Consider the following 25,599-nt stretch of genomic DNA (forward strand, 5'->3'; position numbering starts at 1 on the left):
ATCCTTGTAAATAATTGCCCCTTTAAAAAAAGTCTGAGTTCAGCCTGCATCCTGCACAGCTGCTGAACTCGGACTTCATTACATTCCACCCCTTTACTGTACAAATCTGCAGGTTTTGTTTTATGATTCCGGTTTTGGATTTTGAAGAAAAAAATCCTATAAAAAAATAATATTATCAATTAATATTTGTGGCACCTTACAATAGTATATATATCCCCTGGATGTACAGTATCTATAAGGGAATGCAGCAGATTTTGGTGATATCTACTGTATTCCCCTTGCATTTGACCGCAAATGCAGCCCTTATTAAAACCTATAGGGTTTTTATTAAGCTCTGGAATGTGAAGCATCCAATTAAATTGGCACCTGTTATGATTAATTAGTTATATGATGGGAGGTTTCCCCATCCTATTTTATTTTAATGTACCATTTAAATTAACATAAGCATACTGTATATTATACTGTGATATTTCAAAGCAGCAGATGCAGCTGACCACTGACTGTTTTCTAGCAAGCACCGTTACCATATTGATTTATCCTGGTTAATGGTTTTTTAACATTGTCAACTAGTTCATTGTAAGACTTCTCTTTCTAGGATCCACCTATCCATTCACCGACCGACAATCCCTAATCTCCTCCTGCCCACTTTCTCTCCCTCCTACTTTCTCTCCCTCTATCCCTACAACTTTCCCATACTCCATCTACTATTAAATCCTGATACTCCCTTCCTCCCACACTCCCCCCCTCCATCCTACTCACCCTTCCTCCAACATTCCCTTAGTCCTGGCCACTTTTCCTCTCTCCATCCAAATATCTCTACTGCCAGGAGCATAACTAGCACTTTGTGGGCCCCATAGCAACATATTGAAAGGGCCCCCTTTCTACAGAAAGGGGAGGTAGAGTTGGGGTACAGGGTAACATACAAACAGGTAGAGGGGGGATACTAGGTGGCACAATCAGACACAGGTGTAGGGGGTATAAAGTTTTACACACACACACACACACACACACACACACACACACACACACACACTCAGGAATAGGTGATACACACACACACACACACACGGATAGAGGGGTAATACACACGATTATTGGTTATAAGGTGTCACACAAACAACTCTCATGTGTTTTTACAGCTTTTTGACAAGGCCAGCACCCCTTTATTTTTACAGCATACAGGACAGGACCAGCACCCTTGTATTTTAACAACACCCCTCTATTTCTACAGCATACATGACAGGGCCAGTGTACCTTTATATATACAACACCCCTTCATTTTTACAGCATACAGGACAGGGCCAGCACCCCTGTATTTTAACAACACCCCTGTAATTTTATAGCATATAAGAAAGGGCCAGTGTTCCTTTATTTATACAAAACCCATGTAATTTTACAGCATACAGGACAGGGCAAGTACCCCTGTATTTTAACAACAGCACCCCTGTATTTTTACAGCTTACAGGACAGGGCCAGCACCCCTGTATTTTAACAGCACCCCTGTAAAGTTACAGCATACAAGACAGGGGCAGTGTACCTTTGTTTAAAAAAACCCTGTATTTTTAACATCATACAGGACAGGACCAGCACCCCTGTATTTTTACAGCATACAGGACAGGACCAGCAACCTGTATTTTAACAACACTCCAGTATATTAACAGCAAACAGTACAGGACTAGCACCCCTGTAATTTTTTTTACAGCATACAATACAGGGCCAGTGTACCTTTCTTTATACAACAACCCTGTATTTGTACAGCATACAGGACAGGGACAGTGTACCTTTATTTTCATAGCACCCATGTATTTTTACAGCATACAGAACAGGACCATTGTACCTTTATATTTACAGCACCCCTGTAGTTTTTACAGCATGCAGGACAGGGCAAGTGTACCTATATGTTAACAACAACACACCTGTATTTTTACAGCATACAGGATAGGGCTAGTGTACCTTTATTTTCACAGCACCCCTGTATTTTTACAGCATACAGGACAGGGCCAGTGCACTATTGTTTTAACAACAGTACCCCTGTATGTTTACAACATACAGGACACGGCCAGTGTACCTTTATTTTAACAACAACACCCAAGTATTTTTTCAGCATACAGGACAGGACCAGCATTCCTGTATTTTAACATCACCCCTATATATCTACAGAATACAAGACAGGTCCAGCACCACTGTATTTTCACAGCACCCTTGTAATTTTACAGCACACAACACAGGGCCAGTGTACCTTTATTTATACAACACCCCTGTGTTTTTACAGTATACAGAACATGGCCAGCACTCCTGTATTTTAACAATACCCCTGTAATTTTACAGCATACAAGACAGTGCCAGCGTTTCTTTATTTATACAACACCACTGTATTTTTACAGCATAAAAGATAAGACCTGCACCCCTGTATTTTAACAAAAACACCCCTGGTTTTTTGCAACATACATGACAGGGCCAGCACCCCTGTGTTTTCACAGCACCCCTGTAATTTTACAGCATACAAGACAGGGCCAGTGTACCTTTATTCAACAACACCCATATAGTTTTTACAGCATACAGAACAGGATCAGCACCCCTGTATTTTTACAGCATACAGGACAGGACCAGCACCCCTGTATTTTTACAGCATACAGGACAGGACTATTACCCCTGTATTTTATCAATACCCCTGTAATTTTCCAGCATACAAGACATGGCCAGTGTTCATTTGTGTTTCTACAGCATACAGGACAGGGCCAGCACCCCTGTTTTTTCTTATTGCCCCTGTAAGTTTACAGTATACAAAGCAGGGCAGTGTACCTTTATTTATATAACACCCCTGTATTTTTACAGCATATAGGACAGGGCCAGCACCCCTGTATTTTAACAACACCCCTGTAATTTCACAGCATACAATAGAGGGCCAGCGTACCTTTATTTATACAACACTCCTGTATTTTTTTACAGCATAAAGGACAGTGCCCCTGTACAACACCGTGACAGGACAGCAACACCCATGTACATCACCTCTAATAGCACAGGACACCACAGGACAGTACCCCTAACAGCACACAGGACAGCATCCCTAAAGAGCACACACTGACCTCACCCAACGCCACAACCCACAGAAAAACAGAGGTCTTTCTCCCTCACTCTCCTAGTCCGTAATAAATGGCAGTGATGCGCAGCTCTTTATGTGGAATACAAACCCGTGAGAATCTGACAGCAGGATGATAACGTTTTGCCTCTTTCTGGGATCCAAATCTGGCGGACTCGGTTCCCAGCTCGGATTGTGAAGTTCAGATCTCTGAGATATGAACCCGATCATCTCTACTTATTAGTAAGCCTTGTGAGAGACACTTGGGCTGGTGCAGCTGACAATGAGGCCTCTTATTGACCATTGCGTGTTTGTTGTCATTTTATTACTAGGCATTTCCAAAGTGATCTGTTTTGGACGTACACTATAACATTAGTAATAACTGAGTTATTGTACAGTATATATAGTTGTCACAGCAAAATGTCTGTGGGTGCAGGGTGTAAAACTGTGGTGTAAGGTAGTTTTTTCCTGCGAGACCATGACCATTGCAATGGGGCCATGCCATAATGTCTAGAAATGGCCCTGTTCAGAATTCAGTTTACATGTATTATAAGACCTACTGTATATAGTGAAAGAAGCACATAGATATATTATTCAATGCTTTTTGTTGGAAAAACTTTTTTTTTAAATAAAAAATTGTCTCTCATAAACTGTTAGGATTGCTATAACTGTTGCATAAATAGGGAGACATATTGGTCAGGATAAAGTCCAAGTTCAGTGGCCGTGCGGAATGCCAGCTGAACTTAGATGTTTTTTAAAGGGGCAATCATTTACTAGACATGGTTTATCCTCTTGGCAAATTTAAGAACAACAGTAATGGCCACACCCCTCCTGCCTAATTTTATTATTTTTATTGACTGGCTATAAGCCCTCATTTGATGATTTAACAGCATTATAAAAAAAAGCCACTGACTTTTTTTATTTTTAATTACTATATGTATACATATTTACTAAGAAGGACAGCTTATAGGGGTAGTCTGTGCATGTCCTACCCGTTTACACTTCATTCAAGATGGTATATAGTACAGTACAGTGGAAAATATTTTGCAGTTACTGGTAGACTTCAGGCTGACAGTACCAACACAAGCATCCAAGGGGGTCATTCCGAGTTCATCGCTCGCTAGCTACTTTTTGCAGCCGTGCAAACACAGTCGCCACCCACTGGGGAGTGTATTTTAGCTTTTTAAGTGTGCAAACGCCTATGCAGCCGAGCACTACAAAAATAGTTTGTGCAGTTTCTGAGTAGGTCTGAACTTACTCACCCGCTGCGATCACTTCAGCCTGTCGGGTCCCGGAATTGACGTTAGATATCCGCCCTGCAAACACTTGGACATGCCTGCATTTTTCCAACCATTCCCTGAAAACGGTCAGTTGACATCCATAAATGCCTTCTTCCTGTCAATCTTCTTGCGATCGGCTGTGCGAATGGATTCTTCATTAAATACATCACCCAGCACTGATCCACTTTGTACCCATATGACGCGCCTGCACATTGCGGTGCATACGCATGCACTGTAGTCACGTGAACGCTGCGCTGAAAAAAATGGCAGTATGCGATCAGGTTTGAATGACCCCAAGTGTGCCCCCAAACAAGTGCCGCCCCTAGGCACGTGCCTCATGTGTCTAATGGAAAATTCCCCACTGTTTATCCTTGTAAATAATTGCCCCTTTAAAAAAAGTCTGAGTTCAGCCTGCATCCTGCACAGCTGCTGAACTCGGACTTCATTACATTCCACCCCTTTACTGTACAAATCTGCAGGTTTTGTTTTATGATTCCGGTTTTGGATTTTGAAGAAAAAAATCCTATAAAAAAATAATATTATCAATTAATATTTGTGGCACCTTACAATAGTATATATATCCCCTGGATGTACAGTATCTATAAGGGAATGCAGCAGATTTTGGTGATATCTACTGTATTCCCCTTGCATTTGACCGCAAATGCAGCCCTTATTAAAACCTATAGGGTTTTTATTAAGCTCTGGAATGTGAAGCATCCAATTAAATTGGCACCTGTTATGATTAATTAGTTATATGATGGGAGGTTTCCCCATCCTATTTTATTTTAATGTACCATTTAAATTAACATAAGCATACTGTATATTATACTGTGATATTTCAAAGCAGCAGATGCAGCTGACCACTGACTGTTTTCTAGCAAGCACCGTTACCATATTGATTTATCCTGGTTAATGGTTTTTTAACATTGTCAACTAGTTCATTGTAAGACTTCTCTTTCTAGGATCCACCTATCCATTCACCGACCGACAATCCCTAATCTCCTCCTGCCCACTTTCTCTCCCTCCTACTTTCTCTCCCTCTATCCCTACAACTTTCCCATACTCCATCTACTATTAAATCCTGATACTCCCTTCCTCCCACACTCCCCCCCTCCATCCTACTCACCCTTCCTCCAACATTCCCTTAGTCCTGGCCACTTTTCCTCTCTCCATCCAAATATCTCTACTGCCAGGAGCATAACTAGCACTTTGTGGGCCCCATAGCAACATATTGAAAGGGCCCCCTTTCTACAGAAAGGGGAGGTAGAGTTGGGGTACAGGGTAACATACAAACAGGTAGAGGGGGGATACTAGGTGGCACAATCAGACACAGGGGTAGGGGGTATAAAGTTTTACACACACACACACACACACACACACACACACACACACACACTCAGGAATAGGTGATACACACACACACACACACACACACACGGATAGAGGGGTAATACACACGATTATTGGTTATAAGGTGTCACACAAAGGGTAGAGGGTGTACACTATGTCATACATGGGGGTTAGGAGGTACAGGGTGTCACACGCACAAACACAGGGGTATGGGGTGTACACTGTGTCAAACACACAGGGGTAGGGGGCACAGTGCGGGGTGTAATACACGGGGGGTATAGGGTGTCACATATACACACACATTGGTAGAGGCATACAGTGTGTAACATACACAGGGGTTGAGGGGTACGGGGCCCCTTACAACCCATTATGCCCCATGCAGTAGTAATGCCACTGACAACCCATTATGCCAAACACAGTAGTGGTGACCCTTTTACTCAATATTACGCCCCAGCAACCAGCCAAAAATACATTTAGCAAACCTTCAGATAAAGCTTGGTGTCCTGCAAAGGACAAAAAAAAAAAAAAAAAACTAGCAAGCAGAGTGCACACACTGTAGAATAATACTTTATGGGAAAATGAAATGGGAGGGATATAAACAGAGCAGTGCTGCCAACTCCAGTGCAGATTCTTATTCTCCTACTAATGTCTGCACAGGCAGTAACAGGCAGGGTATGGTCCCCGGACTGTGACTCACCAGTGTCCATAGCTTCTTGGTGCTGGCCAGCAGCTCAGCAATGTCCTGGTACTTCTAGCCCCAACTCCCGGGCACACACCAATCTACCAGCTGTAGTAGCAGCATGCAGGTATGGTGAGGAAAGCTGGCAATGATACCCTGGGTTACTCAGCAGCGCCTCCTTGGCTCCCCACTCATGCAAATTCAGCCATATGTGTTCCCACACTGGATAGTCACACAGTAAATCCCCACAACCTGGGCACAGCAGCTTCTCCCCAGTTGTGGGTCCCTCTGTAGTGTCTCTCCAGGACATGCCCCTGTATTTTCTGCAGCAGGCACTCCATCAGCCCCTCCAGCTGCAGCTACCGAGCAAAGTCCATGTCTTCCTTCAGCACCGCCATACCACAATTTCCATTGGCTGCCGCATTGAGCATGATGCTAAGAGGCAGTGCTGCACAGAAAGGCCTGCAGTGCAGAAGGGGAGACCAGCCCATCTGGCGATTGGGAGCCAGATGGCCAATTAGACAAAATACTTGATCCTGTGTGGCCCCGGAGAAGGGCTGTTTCTATTGGGGGACGTCCAGGAGATGGAGGCCCTTGAGCTAGTCTGAGTCCCCATAGCAGCTGCATCCCCTGGACCCATGGTAGTTATGCCACTGCCTCTTGCCTGTATTCCTACACTCACTCTATCCATCCCTTAATACTTCCCACATACACTCTCTCCCTCCTGCCTTCTTTGCCTCCCTTCCACACTCTTTTCCTCTAAATACCTCCCACATGCACACTGCACTTCTTCGCAGCCATGCGATCAGGTCGGAACTGTTATGTGCGGCGGCCGTATTGCGCAGGCATGTTGTTGGCCAGCGACAGCAATCACCGAGCAGCGACGCCATGAACGAAGACAGCAGTCGCAGTGGCGACTGCAAGAATATTGACAGGAGGAAGGCATTCTGGGGCATCTACTGACCGTTTTCTCTGAGTGGTTCGGCGAACACATGCATGTCCAGGCGTTTGGAGGACGGATGTCTGGCATCAATTCCGGGACCTGCATCGCTGGATCAATCGCACAGGGTAATCAACTATTACCCTGGTCTAGTTCTACACAAAACTATTTTTGTAAAGCAGGGCTGCACAAGCGTTCTCAGCCTTGCTATGCAAAAAAGCCGTCCCCCATAGGCGGCGTCGAGTTGATTGCACATAGCAACTTTTTGCTGCCTGTGCAATCAACTCAGAATGACCCCCTAAATCCCTCAGACTCCAATCCCATACACCCTCTCTTCCTCACTCCTACCATCCCTATAAAAATCCCACTGACTCAAAGCACACACTGCAAACACACTCTCTCCCATCCCACACTTCCTCCGATCCCTCTCACCCATCCTCTTACTTCTTTTCTCGCACCCCACCCCTCTTCCTCCTATCACTCTCCCTCCCATACTCCTTCTCTCCCTCTCTTTCATTACCCTCCCTTCCAGTCCCTCCCCTCCCACACATTTATCCCCTCCCTCTTTCCCTAACACCCAACCCCTTACCTCCCCTCACCTTCCTTCTACACTACTTCTCTCCCTCACATCCTTCCCACCCATCTTCCCTCCCTCCCTTCTTCCCTCTCACCCCTCGCTTCCCTCCCTCCCAGCTGACAGTTTTTCACCAAGCAGCAACAGTTATAGCAAAGCTGACTGTTTATGATAAACAAGCAAGGGGAAAAGGGGAAAATTGGAAAAAAGACCTGAGCACTGGTACTGTACTAATATAACTGTACTAATATAACAAGGAGGATGGTGGGTTTTACTCCATGGCATTCACATTTTGATGAATGTATATATACACACACATCAAAACAAGACCATAGAGGTACCCCCAAGAGAGTACGTTAAAGAATACAGGTTAAAAGGATAGAAAAGGTACTCTCTTTTGGGGCACTAATCCACACATTAATTAGGTAAAAAGGTAACTTTTAATGATACTGATTAAAACAAGAGAAGAGCTTACAGTATCTTATACAAAAAACATGACGTACAAATAGTACATATAGGTCTATAGATATAGCATACCTCCCAAATTTGTCCACTTATAAAGAGGGATACACGCGCGCTCCTGACTAGGGTGTGTGGCCTATTAAAGGGGTGTGGCTTTGTGGGAGGACCCACGATCGCGAGCCACGCCCTGATTTTTTTCACTGAGGGGGCGTGAGCTGCTGGCATGCCCTCTCTCCCTCTGCACTGAATAGATGCTGTGTGCATGCACACAGTATCTATTCACCGCTGCTCTTCTAAGCAGAGCAGCGAGTGTAGGAGCCTCCCAACCGACCACCCCCACCCCCACAGCGCAGGACACTGCGGCCCGCGGGTGGGACAGCGGGACAGTCCCCAAAAAACGGGACTGTCCCTCAGAAATCAGGACATTTGGGAAATATGGTATAGGTCTATTTACATATCCCATGCAATCAAGCCCTTTCTCTTGACAGAACATTACAGTAGGTCTTTGTTTACAACCAGGAGATGGCATGATTAAAAAAACAATATTTTTATCCAAATGATAGTGTCACATTATCCTAACCAAATATTTTCACCTTACTTTGTTGAATCTTTAGATCATTATATACTAACTGCTACCCCCTTTGGAGGTCCATTTGGAGAAGCTCAACTCGTTCTAATTTTTACTGAGTAACTTTATCCTTGTCAATTTCTCTGTGTGACCTTACTGTCTTTTTAATAATTGATTAAGGTAATTTTCAATTCTTTTTTATTACTGTATTAAGCATGCCCCAACAAAGAGTCTTTCTTTCCTCTTTTTACTTTTTACTTTCAGGTTACTCAGGATAGCCATCTCAGATCCGCAGCCAAGGCCAGTAAACCTGTGTCAGCAGAGGTAGACTCTGGCCTAGCCACTTCTACAAAATGGTTGTGGTCGCCAGCTGCTCCTCACTGAAGTAAAGTAGCAAGTCATATGCAATCTTTGTAAATAATATAAATATTTGTACAGAAAAAAGATATGAATATTATTTTGCTAAGAGAAAACAATAACAAGAAAACATTAGTTTGTTAGAACATTTCTGTACAAAGCTGCATTGATAATCTAAAGTTCAGTACTCATTTTAAATATTGTAAGTGAATATTATAAATGTGTATGAAATGTCATATAACTTTTATATTCCATGTAACTTATGCAAAATAACATTATGCAGGTCATTCATATCACGGCAAATAACATTTAATTCTTAATAACTTTCCATTATGTCAGTGACAATGAAAGTAAAGGACAAATAGAGAACAATTGTTACTATCCAAACTGCATGTGAATGTAATTTATTCATTGTCTTCTAATGTTGAGATAAAGGAGCTCGTGTAATAAAACAGAATTATAATTCATAACAACTATTGAAATGATAATTTTGCTGGTAATTTTATTATTCAAAACTTAAAAGACATAACCTGACTAAAGAACTGATGTTTTACTCTAAAACTCATTTTTTAATGTTTGAAATCCATATAGATAAACTCTTGAGAGCTACAGTATAAATCCAAAGAGAGAATGCCGTCTATCTGAATAGGAGAAAGTATGAATTGGAGGCCATTACAATCAATGACAATTTCAGATTCAAATCCATTTCTCCTTTGTTTGGACATTTTTAATTATAGACATGTTATGCGCTGCAATTTAGACACCTCTCTTTTCTCATGTATATGTGCATCAGCAACAAAGTATGTGTCAAACTTAGGATTTATACATTATAAATCTCACTGCCCACATTTGTTAAAATATACCAGAAAATAAATAATATATATCTACCTTATACATACATATTTTGTGAATACAATTATTTAGTAGTCCAAATCTGGTAAGATATACCAACAGATGGGATGCCGGCTGTCAGTATACTGACAGCTGAATCCCATCTGCCGGGATCCAGGCAGCGAGCCCAGTCACTGGCTCTCTGCGCTCGCCACACTTCGGGCCAGGTGGCATGCTTTGCTCGCCACTGGTTCTATTCCCACTCTGTTGGTGATGTGGACCCACCAACAGAGTGGGAATACCGGGCGGGTGTCGGGCTTCCGCTATCGGTAAAATACTGTCTGTCGGGATTCCGGCGTCGTCCTCCTGAATGCTGGGATTCCGACAGCTGGCATTTTAACTGCCTCCCTGTGGTCTCATTTATATTGCAATCCATTTAAACCAATTAATTCTGACTTGTGTTAGGTGATTCGTTTATGGGGTCTAATAGTTGCTGTTGTTTTTTGGAGGGTCCTACTTAGAAAACTGTGAGCTACAAAGGGTATGCGGTTAACATACCACATGTCGAGATCCCGGCTGTCTGAATACTGATGCTGGGATCCCGACGGGGTGTATAATACCGCAGCCAGAATACCAGCGAGGTAGGGGATTCCCTGTGGTGAGTGAAGCCTTAGGGCCTTAGACCAGATACATAGAATAACAATTATCATTTTAAAAATCTCAAAAAGCAAAGCAATTGTCATGTTTACGATTGTCCGGTACCTGTGTGGGCCAGTCTGACCTGGGCAGGAGGAGTACCAATTTACTATTTTTGCAATTTCCAAGTAACAACAGTTTAAGCCTAGCTCCTAAACTAGAAAAGCTCTTCTACTTTAAAATCTCCAGTAATCCAGTACATCAGTATATGTTACAGTATTTTATTTGTAAATTATAATAAAGCTAAGCATTATAATCAATTTAAAGTACATTTTAAATGAATTTTTATTTTTTTTAAGAAAGAGAGGGTGTGGAGTTACTTAATTTGGGTTTTCCCAGGCCTCTATGAACCTCTGTAATACACCTTTCACACTGCCGCTTCCACCAGGGTTATTGCCGAGTTAATCCAGGTTGTGGCTCGTGTGAAATGGTCCCTAAAAAATAACAAAATAACCTGGTTGCAGTTACCTGGGATTCCGATCCCGGTAGCTTGCATGGATGACTTGGGAAATACCTGGATTATAAGGCAGTTTGAATGGGTAACCCGGGTCATCTGACCTGGGTCCCATTCAAACCCTATGGAGAGCCGGTTCAGCGTCGCTTGGAGATGATTTCATCTCCTAGTGGCAGCAGAGGAGAAGCCCGCCAATATCCCAGGTCCAGCTTGTGGTGTGAATGGGTTTCAAGCCACTGTGACAGAAACTCGTGTTCAGTGAGCAGGTCTGGTCCTGGGATTTCAGTGTGAAACAGGTTTCTGTGTGCTCTGAGTGCCATGGCTCCACACTGCACCACTGCTTATCAGCAAGCTAGTATGGGTGATTCTGAGTTGAACACATCCACAGCCACTTTTGTGTCTGATCGCGGATTTCTGCTCGCTACATTATGGTAATGCAATAATCTGACTTTCTGCAGTAAATGTTTGTTCTCAGTGGAAAATGGCTTCTGAATCTAAGACACTAAGGCATGTAAATATTATTTTCTAGCATTAATGAGTAAGGACACAACTGAAAGTGCAAAGTAGCACAATATAATCTTCCCTGAGAATGATGCTAGTGCCTGTCAATTCTATACATCTATAAACGGACCATGCATTATTGGTCTAACATGTGCTTACAGCTTCATAAAAATGATTGTCATTGCTTACAATTCTGATTTTCCACTTCAATAACACATTTATAAATTTGCCATCCCTACTGCCAGAAAATGAAGCTCAGCAGCCAACGGTATGTAAAGTACATAGCAACAGCAGAGTTCATGGGGATTTGTAATAAAGTATAAAATGTCGTGGGAGCAATGTTTTATGCTGTCATGTGTAATATGGTTTTTTTTTTTGCATTAAATAACGTTTTTTTGCTTCTTATAGGAAATATCCATAGTAGCCTGTAAAAATATTGCAATACTAGTGTATCAAAGTGAGTTCAATGTATTCTCATTTCAGTCTGTGAAATGACACCATGTGACGTGCATAATGAGATCTTAACAATTACTTATATTTTTTTATTATTATTATTATTATTATTATTATCCTTTATTTATATGGTGCTACAAGGGTTCCTCAGCGCCCAATTACAGAGTACATATGCACATAATAAAAACAAGAAAACAGTAACTTACAGTTAAAGACAATATAGGACAAGTACAGGGTAGCTAAGCATAACTACATCAGTAGACGACAATGTGAAGTATCAAGGTGGCCAAGAACTGCAGGATTTGGACAGTTGAGGATTATTAAAGTAAGAAAAGGATAATCACATGAGGGAAGAGAGCCCTACTCGTGAGAGCTTACATTCTAAAGAGGGGGGGGGGCACACAGACGGGGTGACACAGATGGGGTTCTTGATGCCTTTGAACCCTAGTGTCCAGCAACCTACTTCTGATTACTTTCTCTTTGCCCATTTATTGTTGGTCTCTATAACAAGGTGATCCAAACATTTTTCTTGGAGTGCCATATTCAGAAAATGACTTTGAATATTGAAGTGTTCCTCCTACCAATTAAGTAAGAGTAAAATGGAAAAAATAGGAAAGTGTATCAAGTGGCGCAATGCAGCTATAGTACTTGATGGTTTCAAATAAATGGAGAGCAAATGGAGTGGCGTACCCCAACACTCACAGCAACACCACCAGTGACAAACACATCAAGGTATCTTTTAAAGGGTGCAGATAATCTTCATATATTGCGTACCAGGACTCACACGTGCAAATCAAGCGCCGTTCCTATCAAGGTATCTTTATGCGGTTGATCAGGTAATCTCACTCCAAATCGTGGTTTTCCATAAAAACAAAAATTTATTGGACTCCACAAGCTCCACAGAGGAGTGTGCAAAAATACAAACACATATTAAAAAGAGGAAGAATCCAATAAAAATGACACAATATCGACAAAAGCTTGAAGCATAAAAAACAAAATCCACATGGATTCAATTAAAAATGGCTACTTACACTCCTTGTAGTATAATATAAAAAGATTATACTACAAGGAGTGTGAGTACGCCACTCCATTTTCTCTCCATCCATATATTGCCATGTAATATTCAGCTATAGGGTTCAACACATTATCCCATCTGCTGTCTTTTACAGTGTAAGTCTATTATAATTTCCCCCATCTGTACCACATATCTGGTGACTTAACAGGAGATTAGCATATTAGGTCCTTATACTATTCGATATATACTACACATTGGCTCTTCGCAAATAAAGGCGTCTGAAACGTTGATTGAACAAGCTTGTGGAGCTGTGTATTTTCTCTTGCAAAACCTTGGAGTGCCGCCCACCAATCTGTGCTATATATATATATATATATATATATAGAGAGAGAGAAATTCTGTGCTACAGAACAGGTAATCTTTTTTACTGCAGCACCTCTCCAGGCAATAGCTCTGGACTTCTGGAGCAAGTTAGATTCTGAATACAAGGATAAAAGAGTGCTCATAGTGCAGATTATTTTAATAAAATTTAAAAGCAATGTCTCAATACAAGCAACACATGTTAGGCAGACTGGTACCAAATAACAAGCAGTGTGGGCTGATTACCGCATGACATGTTAGAATTCCGCTTGCACAAACTGCATACCGCTGACCACTGCCCAGGACTACATACCGCGCCGCACCATCGACTTTTAACCTGAAGCCATGACTCATCGGGACACCACGCCAGGGGAACCAGCTGGAACAGAAGCTTGGTGGAGATGCAAAGCATCTGGCAGGCCATGCCCCTATGCGTTTCGTATCACACTTCATCAGGAGGCTGGCCTGTCAGACGCAGTACCTGGTTTATATAGCAAGGGTCTTAGCAAGAAGAAGCCGCTCTCCACTAATTGTCAGAGCAGCTGGACCACATTATACTTTTTAAAGAGACCAGTGATCATGGTTGTTACATAACGAGCCAAAGCATTTCATACACACAATTTGCATCATAATTAAAAAACATATAAATATGCATACACAGGAAACTAGTATTACATCAATACAAAAACATTCATACAAAAATATTAAAACATTGAAGCATACACAGAGCCTAATAATATAGGTGCTTTCACACATAAAGAATTACATCTCCTGTTTTTTTTATAATAATAGTTTTGGTAAGCAAAAGACTTTAAAACACAGTGGATACTTTTTGTTACATAATTGTTATTATTGTAACTAATCCCTATCATTCAGCTTCTGCTGCAGAGATAAAAGTGATGACAAGAAGATGGTACAAGGATCTATAAGTATATAAAGACACCTAAAAGACAATGACCCATAGTTCCAGAGAGCAATTAACAGGATTCATTAGCACAACCTTGCATGCTGGAAATATTTAAAGGGAAACACACCACTAAATAACAAATGATTATCTATCCCTAATATACGGGGTGATTTCATCAGTTTTGTTTAGCCCCCTAGGAATTAAAATATCAAGTGAAAGAATCCAAAAGGTCTCACGTTTGAGTAGTTTTTCTTCCCTACTGCCTCCATCTTTACTGGGGGCCACATGTTCGATACCCATAAATCTCAACACATTAATGTTCTGCTATCCTGCCTTCCTGCAGCTGGCTCCCAGATTCACGGCCTCCCTATCTCCCACCGGACAGGTTCAGTACCAACAGTGCCGATAGACATTGTGGTCACTTTTCCTTTCAGGGTCTATTTGATATCATACTATCTTGCACTCAGCAATTAATACCTTACAACTGGGGAGACATTGTGGGGCCACTAGCCTGTTAAATTGTGCTATTGCATTTGTATCCAGTATTGTAACAATATTTGGCCTGTGCAGTCTATCTATCGTTCTGTTATTTATAGATAGTGATGTTATCTGTGTTTTTTGACACTTAATTCCCACATATGAGAATAGGAATTTCTCCATTTCCCAATATTAGGGGTTGTTAGCTTTAGCCATTGTGCTGCTAGCAATTGTTGATGCCGACCTTTCTTTGTGTCTCATTTAGGGACTTTATCAATAAAGATCGAATGTGTATTATTTTCACAGATGAATATACTGCTTAATATTGCTATTTTCTTGAAAGTCTGAATTTCTGTATATTCTTCCTTCGATTATATGGACCAGAAATCCTCTTGCATTTGTCTGACAGATCTTTGTACTTGCATATACAGGTGTACAATTTACTCTATTCTATTTGGTATCTAAACAAGCTTCTTTTTCTTCATTTGTGATCTCTCACCAATGATCTGGAGTACCTATACAGACGATCATAACACTCCAGTCTCATCTCCGCCTAACGTTGGCAGCAGATCCACCTTTATTCTATTTCTCACTTTATCTGGTACAAATAATTTCCTTATAGTGATCTCTCATCAGTGATCCAGGGAGCTGATGCGTTCGGACAACATACTATCATACCACACTGAAAGACGCCCAATACCGTCCGATCTTGGAAGCTAAACAGTGTTGGGCTTGGTCAGTACTTGGATGGGTGAACACAAGGGAATACAGAGTGTAGTAGAATTCTTTATTGAGCCCCTAATTCCTTGCCTAACACTGACAGCAGATTCACTGCTCTTATCTTCCTTCAATCTATTTACTTTTCCACATTGTGATTTGTCTGGCACGAAAAGTTATTATTTGTGATTCATGGGGATGAGCTAACTGGCACAAATCCAGTGCCTCTATTCTTGATACCAGCTTGCGGAATTGGCAGCTTTGGGTCTCATAATTCAATTTAGGATCATACCCCCTATCATAATTTGAGACCAAAGATTTTTATTTTTATATTTGTTATTTGTATGTTTATGTGTATAATCTTGGATACCAGCTTTTAATTATTCTCATTAAAAGTCATGTTTTAATATACTTACCTGTATCTTGATCATTGTTAATCAGCCTAAGAGTGCACCCAAAAAAGAGTCTTACTTCTTCTCCACTCACGTTCTACTTGTCTAAAAATCGAGCAGTTCAGAAGAAGTAATCTCCCTGGGACTATCTTGTGTACTGACACTTCCGAGAGGTGAAGTCGCTTTGAAAATAGAATCGCTAGCCTTTGGTCTTCCCCTCAGGACTATTATTATAAAAAGCAGCTGGATAATAACGATTAGAAAGGGATGGACTGTGAATAGCAATTTTAAAATGTGTCTCTGATATAAGAGCAATGTCAATCTTGTCGGACCAAAGGGATCTCAATAGTTTAGATCATTTTTCTGGAATGTTAAGACCCCGAGCATTGAGCGAGGCTATTTTAATTTTATCCAACATCGTCAACATGACTAAGGAAGGAGTTTCTCGTATCAGTTCCCTGGATAAGGGTGGGGGGACGGGGAAAAGCAGAAAGGAAACAGGAAGAAAGTACAAAGAAATAAAACAGTAAAGAACAATCAATAAGCACAATGAAAAACCCACCGTGGGAACACTGACATAGGAAGTATACCGTTGCCCCAAGAGACAACAACATAACAAGCGGGTGTCAAGGGAGTCATCATCAGAAGGCACTTTAAAAGGGATATGCTAAACAATATTGGTAACATAGACATCTCAAATAGGCATAGAATGCATAACATACCACACTATGAAAACAAAATAAATAGTGCCCACACATTAACAAACATAGCCATATAGTAAGGTCATATTGCCAAATAGGGAATCTAATGCCCACCAAAAAAAGAGAAATTGAGACATTACAGACATTGTAGGCAGGCATTTTCAGCATTGTAGCCAGTTACCTTCCATCTAGGACAAAACTTTAAAACAGTGAAATACAAACATATGTAAACAATTTGTATCACAGCACACTATGGTTATAAGATAATCAAAATCCACACAAGAACAAATGTAGATAAAATCAAGGAAACAATCTTGTAGTCAAGAAAGGTCCCACCGCCATTGAAGGTAACTGGAGTCCAACAGAGAAAAGGTAGTAGTACTTCACCGAAAGTTCAGTCAGGTATGTCCAGTGACAGACAGAAATGGCGTGTCCAGGGACCTCTTCTTCACACCTTCTGCCAGGAAGGGCGATTAACAGTGCGAATAGGCAGCTCAAACTGTGGAATGACACCTTCCCAATCAGGCAGATCGATCTTCGGAAGATCCAGGGCCGAGCAGAATGAGGCAAGTTCAGGATAATGATGGAGGACATGAAGCTTCCTGGACAGGGACACATGAAGATTGAAAGGGAATCCCCAGCGATACTGCAGTTGGCGTTTACGGAGTTCATCCATGACAGGCTTCAGGATTTTGTGCTGTTGTAGGGTGTACCAAGATAGGTCTTGATAAATGTAAACCACAGATCCATTGAAGTCTATGCCATCCAGCTGATGAACTTTGCGCATGATTTCCTCCTTTTGAGTGAAATAGTGAAGGCGAGAAATGACATCATGAGGCTTGTCAGTGGAGAGTCCTCTAGGTTTAAGATCTTGATGAGCTTTATCAAAAGTAATCGTTTCACTAGGATCATTTCCCAAGATGTCGTTAAAAAATTTGATAAGGGCATCTATCAAGCCGGACTGTGGGACATCTTTAGGTAGCCCTCTTATGTGGATGTTATTCCGTCTTCCCCTATTATCGAAATCTGTCATCCTAGAATGTATGTAATGCCCAAATTTCTGTAGACTGAGCAGAAATGATGTCTTTCAAAGAGCTGAAGAGAGCGTAAGAGGATTCCTGACCTTCCTCCAGGGTAACAATTCAGTCTGAGAGTTGAGAGATGTCTCCCCTAATAGATGTAAGTTCACGTCGAATGGTATCTTGGAGATCCTGCTTAGTTGGGAGGGACTTGATGAAGGTCAAGATCTCTTTAAGCTCATTACCACTGTCAGGGGGCATAGGAAATGGTTCGACAGCTGACGGAGAGTTCGGAGAGGTAGATGGAGCAGACAAAGGGCTACAAGCGGGTTGCTCCTGAGTGTGCCGAGAGGGGTTAGGCTGAAGAAATGGCCTCATGTCTGATTGAGACAGGATGACTTGTGAGTGAGGTGTATTATTCTTGTGGGAAGATTTCTTGTTTCTGACCATAATGGTGAAGCAGGGTGATGATGTGCAGAGGATGGCCAAAACAGGTATTAGTCAAAAGTGAGATATCATTCCAAGAGATGCCTAGTGAGCGATGACCCCCATTAGTCTGGTGCTACTGAGACATCATGTGACAGGAGGCAATAACCCCAGCTGTGGTTAGCTAAGCACCTGTCATCCCAGCAGAGTGAATAGAGATGTGCATGAGGGTGGACATACCAGATTCGGACATTAGATGGGGTCAGCGTCACATCAAAAAAATATAGCAATCAGGCAAAAAAATAAAAAATAAAAAAAATCACAGGAGCTATTGGTATACGGACACTGGAAGTGCAATATAGAGTAGCTTATCATTGGGGAGAACAATTATCAATAACTGTCCTCAGGCATAAGCTTTATATCCCACAAAGAGGCAGAACATTGTAAACATTATGTAATAAAGCAGAGGTGGAAGTGTCAGGAAAGCTGAAACAGCTTTGCAATTGTGAGCCGTTAGCCTGGGTGGGCGATCACGGCATGCAGATGCACCCAACATCCCCAAATTGACTGTGGCTTCCCCTGCAGACTCTGAGAGTGAGTCAATACCCAGGGTCTCCCCCCCCCCCCCCTGTCCTCCAGGAGCAGCTTGCACTTAATAGGTGTGGAGGAAGGGTCCCAAGATGGCCACCGCCACCCAAGAGAACAGGTCAGGCAGCAGGAATCCTCATTCCCCAAGAGCTCCATGAGTCATTGATCACAGCAGGGGAGGCTCCGGGCGTCTCAGAAATAGAAAAGGGTTACCTGCACTCACCCACACCGGCAGGCAGACAGCAGGATGCTGGGATCAGCAGCCACAGAACTGCACAAAGGAGAGGTGGAAGGACGCGCACCGCCCAGCAGCCAGGTGACAACCACAGACCTCTGATCCCTGATGGGACTCCACAGGGGGCTGGACGCAGAGGGAGAGACTGCGGGAGCACGGTAAAATGGTCCTGCCGTCGGTGGCTCCTCCCAGAGTGGTAAGAGGGGATCTTAACTCCCGGGTCTCCATACTCGGTGGGAATAGGGTACTCCAGGTCCCGGACTCAGCTGAGTGACAAGGCCACAACCCGCAAGAGCAGCAGATTGCTCTTTGACTCCACAGCACTATCCCCACGGGGCCCTGGAGCACTTAGCAGGCAGGAGGGGAGAAGCGCTGGGTATGCGCAATATCAGGAGGGATTTATTAGGTAATAATAAGGGGTTTCTAGATGGAGCCCTGTGAGCGCACGTCTTCCCTGCTCAGATGCCAGGCCATGCCCCTCAAAAATGCCTTTTTAATGTAAGGTTTCTTACATATAAATTCAAATCAATATAGGTATTCACTTTGTTAAGACTACAAGACGGTGCATAGGACAGTCCCTTACGCAAAACTTTTTTCTCTACCAAACTAAGAGTTACCTTAGATCATACTTGCCTACCTGACCCTCTCCATGAGGGAGAAAATGCTCTGTTCCTGGACTTTCCTGGTAATGTATGATTGCCATCACCTGTGGTGAAACACCTTTCTTATCCATTAACTGGCTCACCACAGGTGATGGCAATCATACATTACCAGGAAAGTCCAGGAACAGAGCATTTTCTCCCTCGTGGAGAGGGTCGGGTAGGCAAGTATGCCTTAGATATATTAAATAGGCCCCTATCAGGATCCTTTACTCCAGGTTCCTCAATTTTGATTCCCTTCTTGGAAGTTCACTTGCCTTGTTTCCCCTAGTCTTCTTTTGATACCTGCTGGTGATCTCTGAAGCACTGGTTTCCTCTCGAATTTTTAGTCTACCATATTGCACCTCGATCTTGGCCCTAAAAAATGATCTTTCCCTTCAATAGATCTCAGACTTTCATACTTATTACTATGTGTATAGTTTGTAAAATCATTAGCGTTATTGGACTGCTTCCTATGTCTGTCAGTTCTCTTGGGAACCACCCACTTAGACTGTTGATTAGTAAATCTCCCATATGGGGATTGTTTATTCTGATTGTATTCTCTTACCTTTCTGAATTGGTTATCAAAATTAGAATGATTTTTTCCTCTCACTGGCGTTTGGAAATTGGGATTGTTTTCCCTTTTATTCATCCCTCTTTCTATGTTCCAAGTTCATACCTGTCCCTTTAAATAATCCACTTTGTCTCTCTGAAATATTTTGGACTTAGGGGGTCATTCTGACCCGTTCGCATGCAGCGGTTTATCACTGTGGTGCGAATGGGTGCGGAATGCGCATGCATGGCGGCCGGAGTGCGCGTGCGCGACGTTGGCCAGCGACAATGGTCACTGGGTTACGTCGCGGCTTAAGAAGAAAACGGTCACAGGACGGACCGCAAAGAAGATTAACAGGAAGAGGGCGGTGCAGGGCGGATCCGGACCGTTTGGAGCTATTTTCAGGGAGTGGTGAGTAAAATGCAAGTGTGTCCAGGATAACGGAGGGCGGAGGAGTGACGTCAATGCCGAGCCCATCTCGCACTGGATCTATCGCACAGGGAAAGTAGGTATAGGGCTGGTCTTGTTTTGTGTGAATTTGTTTTAGATTAGCAGGACTGCACAAGCGATCGCAGCCCTGCTAAGCTAAAATACACTCCCCCATAGGCGTGGACTAGTTGATCGCAGCAGCAGCAAAAAGTTGCTGGCTGCGATCAACTCGGAATGACCACCTTAGTGTCCATTACTTTCTGCTCTATTGCTGTTACTTTAGCATAAATTTCTCTCTTTATAGAATTACATTTATCTGTATCTTTACAAGGCTTTATTTTATGATCCAACACCTCCAGTTCTTTTTCTACTTCTTTCAAACACTTTTTCTTTTCATATACCAAAAGTCTCATAAGTTCCATGGAGCATTCATCCTGAATTCTATACCATTCTTTCAGGAATTTTTCATTATCTGTGCCTACAATGGGATTTTTTTTTGTCTCATTCCCTTCGGGACCCACCCACATTTAATATAATTTTCTAAACTCATAATACCCCACCATGTTTTAGTCTCCTTAATAAGTAATTTTTCTAATGTAACATATATATCATCTTTCAATTCCCTATTGGGATTCTGATGTATTTCTCCCTGTGTATTATATTCAGCAAATACTATATCACAATTTTGTGATCTCTTTCCCTTCAGATCACTACTCCTAAACATAGTAAATTAAATCACAGAAACACTATAAATTTGAACAAGTCAATATAAAATAAGACTCACACAGAGAATGTCCTTTAAAAATGCAGCAAACCATATACTTGAAGTCCTTAGTGAAACAAATGATCAGAAGATGGGTGTACAGGTGTGCTGGTATACCACTATATTTCCTCTGTGATAAGGGCCCCATACACTACAACGATATGTCTGAGGCTGAAGTCGGATATAATTTCCCTTGAACTCTCCCAGGACCTTCCCAGGAGGGATTCCATACGATTTGGTACTTTTGTGCTATTTTTGCATAAGCTATATCACATGCGATTGATGAAGCCACTATACATCGCATGCAATATACCGTACGGCATACAATTGTACCATGAGATATATCTGATGGGCTTGACAGAGGGCTATGGGGGCTGGGAGTGTCCTGTGAATGCCAGTCAAACGTCCCTGTGATGCATCGCATGCGATATATCACATACACAAAAAAAACACTTTTTTCATCCGATTCCATCCAATTCCGATATATCATTAGTGCAGCAACAACGACCTAGGGGATCCTATCCGACAGCCACCGGGACGCGCATCAGATTGGATACGATCTAAAACACATACGATTGTACATAATTTCATACAATATATCAGACGGATATATCGGAATTGTATGAAATCGTGTAAAATCGTCCTAGTGTATGGGGCCCTATAGTTGGAAAAATCCTTTATATACGTATAGATCCTTGTACCATCTTCTTGTCATCACTTTTATCTCTGCAGCAGAAGCTGAATGATAGGGATTAGTTACAATAATAACGATTATGTTACAAAAAGTATCCACTGTATTTTAAAGTCTTTTGCTTACCAAAACTATTATTATAAAAAACAGCAGATGTATTTCTTTATGTGTGAATGTACCTGTATTATTAGGCTCTGTGTATGCTTCAATGTTTTAATGTTTTTGTATGAATGTTTTTGTATTGATGTAATACCAGTTTCCTGTGTATGCATATTTATGTTTTTTTAATTATGATGCAAATGTTGTGTATGAAATGCTTTGGCTCTTTATGTAACAACCATGATCACTGGTCTGTTTAAAAAGTATAATGTGGTCCAGCTGCTCTGACAATTAGTGGAGAGCGGCTTCTTCTTGCTAAGACCATGGCTATATAAACCAGGTACTGCGTCTGACAGGCCAGCCTCCTGATGAAGTGTGATATGAAACGCGTAGGGACATGGTCTGCCAGACACTTTGCATCTCCACCAGCTGGTTCCCCTGGCCCGGTGTCCAGACGAGTCATGGCTTCAGCTCAAAAGCTGGCGGCGCGGTGTGTGGTCCTGGGCAGTGGTCAGCGGTATGCAGTTTGTGCGAGTGGAATTCTAAGATGTCATGTGGTAATCAGCCCATATTGTTTGTTACTTGGTACCAGTTTCTCTAACATGTGTTGCTTGTATTGAGACATTGTATTCAGAATATATATATATATATATATATATTCCTTGTTGGGGCAGCACACAAGATGTAGCTTCAGTCAATGGCCGGTGCCCTCCATAGATACTGCCACAGCAAGGAGTCCAGTACATCAAATAGACACAGCGGCACTCATATAATAATAGACACCAACTATCAGGATGTAAGTATAACAACGTTTCGAAGATTTTCGAAGATTCAACTTCATAATTAGGGTCTTCGATATATATGGTATCTGCCACCTTCCTCCAGGACTGCCGATACCACCAAAACGATTTCATTGACTGATGTTTCCCTCAATTATATCTTGAAGGAATTGGTGAATATATCTATACCCAGATGATTGACTGCATTTTGTGACATTATGAACAATATATCAAAGCATTGCTCCTATATCTGTAATTAAATATTTATATTGCATATTAATTGGTGGGCTAGATACCCATGCTCTTCTGTACCTCCAACAGCTCAGGTGGACATGGACAATGTTATGGTAATTATTTAACCGGCACCCCCCCCCCCCCCCCCAATATCTACATTAAACGTGTGCGGCTCACACAAGCTTTTTCTATATATACACAGGTTGAGTATCCCATATCCAAATATTCTGAAATACGAATATTCTGAAATACGGAATTTTTTTTAAGTGAGACTGAGATAGTGAAACCTTAGTTTTCTGATGGCTCAATGAACACAAACTTTGATTAATACACAAAGTTATTAAAAATATTGTAATAAATGACCTTCAGGCTGTGTGTTTAAGGTATATATGAAACATAAATGAATTGTGTGTATGTACACAAACTTTGTTTAATGCACAAAGTTATTAAAAATATTGGCTAAAATTACCTTCAGGCTTTGCTGGCCGACATGCATTCTATGCTTAGACTTGGATCCCATCACCATGATATCTCATTATGGTATGCAATTATTCCAAAATACGGAAAAATCCGATATCCAAAATACCTCTGGTCCCAAGCATTTTGGATATGGGATACTCAACCTGTGTGTGTATATTTTATATATATATATATATATATATATATATATATAAACATATATAAACAGCGGTGATGGCGGCACTCCACAGACTTGAAGACGTTTTAAAACAACTTTTTCTTTATTAGGTCCTACGCCGTTTCGGGTAACAACCCGTCGTCAGGGACAAGCATATAACAAATTACAAACATTTACAGACAATATATACCCCACCAAACAATCAGTGCATCACCGTAACTCACCTGTCCTAGGGCGCTGCTCACGCCCAGCCATTGTCTCTATAATAGAGATGCTGGGTAGGGATGACAGTAGTCAGCGCCGGGATCAGGTGGACCAATCAGGAGGTACATTTAACGGTTGCTAAGAAACACTAAACATGGACAATATGTACATATTCTAATGTAAATAATCAGAAAACACCTCCTCACCTAATAAACATACAAGATATAAACAAGTGTCTAGGAACACCACAAATGATAATAATGCATATATAAAACAAGACTCATAGTAATCCTTAATATGAAGCATGAAATAGCACATTTTAACATTTGCAACTAATAAAAGCCACTGTAATATATACCAATTTTAAATTCATAAGAAACACTTGAGCCCCAATGTTTCATTCAGCCCTTTTAGGGACAAAGCATTGAGGGTGAAAATCCACCTACTCTCACGTTGTAATAAAAATGTATTGCGATCACCCCCCCTGTGTGACTGAGGGACATGATCAATTATTATAGCCCGTAAACTTGACACATTATGTCTGGCCACTAAACAATGTCTTGATAATAACTGGTCACTAGTGTTTTTCTCAAAAGCTTGCTTAATGGCACTGCGATGCAATGCCATTCACTCTCGAAACTGTCTCTGCGTCTTGCCTAATTAAGCATAGACAGCATTCATTTTCAATCCCAAGCAATGCATGCAGAGTATTTCACATGAAATGAGCCAAGGCAGGGCCCTTAACTGATTCTGGGAGTCCTACCAGTCTAATATTGTTCGGAAATAGCGGTTCTCCAGATCATCAAGTTTGTTACATAAGTGATAATTATCTTGTTCTAGCACGTGAAAGGTGTTTATATATATCATAGGTCTGCAAACTCAGTCCTCATTACCCCACACAGTGCATGTTTTGCAGGTCTCCTCACAGAATCACAAGTGAAATAATTAACTCCACCTGCGGACCTTTTAAAATATGTCTGTGAGTAATTAATACACCTGTGCACCTGATGGGTTACCTGCAAAACATGCACTGGTTCTTTTCTGTTTGAAAAGTTTCTGGTGAGCTTTCCAGTTCCAAGGGACAAGACTGTGAACTTGACACTTTACACTTTTCACGGCTAAATGTATACCAAGTTTGTTTAATGCCATGTTCTTTTCTCTACTCCAATATGGTCTTTTCAGTACCAATTTTTTTTTTCATCTCTCTAACATAATATAGAACACTGAGTTACGATATCATTATTGTGATGATTATCCATATTGGCTTACTCCCCTTCGTTTTGCTTACTGATGTGATGTTTGCCCTGAGGTATTTATAAATGGGGTTATAGCTTGGGGCTCTATTGTGCCTAACCAGTTACAATCTATAATGTAATGTCATGTATACTAGTTGGTCTACTTTCTAGTGAATTGGTGACATTACTCATTCTTATGTTCATTATTTAAATTTCCTGTTCTCCCCATGTCCATGTCTGTTTGTCTCTCTACCCTCATGTTTCTTCCCTTCCCCC

The 25,599-nt window shown here is 41.6% G+C and overlaps 1 long non-coding RNA gene and 1 pseudogene across 1 annotated transcript in view; both read left to right on the forward strand.

Moving 5' to 3' along the window:
- The window catches only part of LOC134976086 (uncharacterized), an 89,586-nt gene extending 79,405 nt beyond the window's left edge, over window positions 1–10,181 (forward strand). Inside the window, exons 2-3 of the long non-coding RNA XR_010190281.1 lie at window positions 9,197–9,317; window positions 9,881–10,181. This is a non-coding gene — a long non-coding RNA (uncharacterized LOC134976086). The remainder of the gene's footprint in view (window positions 1–9,196; window positions 9,318–9,880) is intronic.
- A 5,466-nt stretch (window positions 10,182–15,647) lies between these two features.
- On the forward strand, window positions 15,648–15,767 carry LOC134952869 (5S ribosomal RNA; annotated as a pseudogene).
- The last annotated feature ends 9,832 nt before the right edge of the window (window positions 15,768–25,599 follow it).

The sequence above is a fragment of the Pseudophryne corroboree genome, chromosome 1 (genome assembly GCF_028390025.1).
Source record: "Pseudophryne corroboree isolate aPseCor3 chromosome 1, aPseCor3.hap2, whole genome shotgun sequence".
In the NCBI taxonomy this organism is placed as follows: domain Eukaryota; kingdom Metazoa; phylum Chordata; class Amphibia; order Anura; family Myobatrachidae; genus Pseudophryne; species Pseudophryne corroboree.